Here is a 2,500-nt window from a genome sequence, read left to right on the forward strand (position 1 = left end):
TGCAAGAGTTAACCAGCATCTTCACTCTTTCATCCCTGTGCTGTCCAAATCCCTTATGCAAGAGTTAACCAGCATCTTCACTCTTTCATCCCTGTGCTGTCCAAATCCCTTATGCAAGAGTTAACCAGCATCTTCACTCTTTCATCCCTGTGCTGTCCAAATCCCTTATGCAAGAGTTAACCAGCATCTTCACTCTTTCATCCCTGTGCTGTCCAAATCCCTTATGCAAGAGTTAACCAGCATCTCCACTCTTTCATCCCTGTGCTGTCCAAATCCCTTATGCAAGAGTTAACCAGCATCTTCACTCTTTCATCCCTGTTCTGTTCAAATCCCTTATGCAAGAGTTAACCAGCATCTTCACTCTTTCATCCCTGTGCTGTCCAAATCCCTTATGCAAGAGTTAACCAGCATCTTCACTCTTTCATCCCTGTGCTGTTCAAATCCCTTATGCAAGAGTTAACCAGCATCTTCACTCTTTCATCCCTGTGCTGTCCAAATCCCTTATGCAAGAGTTAACCAGCATCTTCACTCTTTCATCCCTGTTCTGTCCAAATCCCTTATGCAAGAGTTAACCAGCATCTTCACTCTTTCATCCCTGTGCTGTCCAAATCCCTTATGCAAGAGTTAACCAGCATCTTCACTCTTTCATCCCTGTGCTGTCCAAATCCCTTATGCAAGAGTTAACCAGCATCTTCACTCTTTCATATCATTCACTAATAAACTCTGTAACAGCCTTCCTTCGTCGGTATTTCAAGGAGGAGGAGGAGGAGGAGGAGGAAGAGGAGGACGAGGAGAGGAAAAATGGAGAGGAAAATGTGATACCAATACTCATGTTACTGTCCTCCTCCTCCTCCTCCTCCTCCTCCTCCTCCTCACAAGTGTCAGGTACATAGGTGACTTGGAGGTATGCAAATTATCCCCTCCTTAAAAATAATAACAGTGATTTTAAGTAATTTTGACTCATCTTTGTCATTCAAGTGTTTTGCTTATCTCAATCTCTGAATCTTTTCTCTTTAATTTCTTGTTTTCCTTCTCCTCCTCCTCCTCCCTCTTCTCTCTCCTCCTTCTCCTCCTCTTCCGTCACCTCTCTCCTCTTCTTTGTTACTCTCTTTTTTTCATTTTTTTTCATTATTTTCTACCTATTTCCTCCCTATCTTCTTTTTCCCTCCTCCTCCTTCTCTCCACTTCTCCTTTCCTCCCTCTTCTCTCTCCTCTTTCTCCTCCTCTCCTCCTCTTCATTATTAATTTTCCTTTAATATTTTCCTCTCCATTTTTTCTTCTCCTCCTCCTCCTCTTCTTCCTTCTCCTCCTTCTATTCCTCCTTGAAATACCGATGAAGGAAGGCTGTTACAGAGTGTATTAATAAGAGAGATGAAAGATTTAAGATGCTGGTTAACTCTTGCATAAGGGATTTGGACAGCACAGGGATGAAAGAGTGAAGATGCTGGTTAACTCTTGCATAAAGGATTTGGACAGCACAGGGATGAAAGAGTGAAGATGCTGGTTAACTCTTGCATAAGGGATTTGGACAGCACAGGGATGAAAGAGTGAAGATGCTGGTTAACTCTTGCATAAGGGATTTGGACAGCACAGGGATGAAAGAGTGAAGATGCTGGTTAACTCTTGCATAAGGTATTTGGACAGCACAGGGATGAAAGAGTGAAGATGCTGGTTAACTCTTGCATAAGGGATTTGGACAGCACAGGGATGAAAGAGTGAAGATGCTGGTTAACTCTTGCATAAGGATTTGGACAGCACAGGGATGAAAGAGTGAAGATGCTGGTTAACTCTTGCATAAGGGATTTGGACAGCACAGGGATGAAAGAGTGAAGATGCTGGTTAACTCTTGCATAAGGGATTTGGACAGCACAGGGATGAAAGAGTGAAGATGCTGGTTAACTCTTGCATAAGGGATTTGGACAGCACAGGGATGAAAGAGTGAAGATGCTGGTTAACTCTTGCATAAGGAATTGGACAGCACAGGGCTGAAAGAGTGGAGATGCTGGTTAACTCTTGCATAATGGATTTGGACAGCACAGGGATGAAAGAGTGAAGATGCTGGTTAACTCTTGCATAAGGGATTTGGACAGCACAGGGATGAAAGAGTGAAGATGCTGGTTAACTCTTGCATAAGGGATTTGGACAGCACAGGGATGAAAGAGTGAAGATGCTGGTTAACTCTTGCATAAGGATTTGGACAGCACAGGGATGAAAGAGTGAAGATGCTGGTTAACTCTTGCATAAGGATTTGGACAGCACAGGGATGAAAGAGTGAAGATGCTGGTTAACTCTTGCATAAGTGATTTGGACAGCACAGGGATGAAGAGTGAAGATGCTGGTTAACTCTTGCATAAGAGTTTGGACAGCACAGGGATGAAAGAGTGAAGATGCTGGTTAACTCTTGCATAAGGGATTTGGACAGTATAGGGATGAAAGAGTGAAGATGCTGGTTAACTCTTGCATAAGGGATTTGGACAGCACAGGGATGAAAGAGTGAAGA

General features: G+C 43.2%; 1 protein-coding gene across 3 annotated transcripts in view; it reads left to right on the forward strand.

The window, feature by feature from the left end:
* LOC126987240 (major facilitator superfamily domain-containing protein 4A-like) overlaps positions 1-2,500 on the forward strand; it is a 65,427-nt gene that overhangs the window by 19,565 nt on the left and 43,362 nt on the right. The window lies entirely within an intron of this gene.

The sequence above is a fragment of the Eriocheir sinensis genome, chromosome 64 (genome assembly GCF_024679095.1).
Source record: "Eriocheir sinensis breed Jianghai 21 chromosome 64, ASM2467909v1, whole genome shotgun sequence".
In the NCBI taxonomy this organism is placed as follows: Eukaryota; Metazoa; Arthropoda; class Malacostraca; order Decapoda; family Varunidae; genus Eriocheir; species Eriocheir sinensis.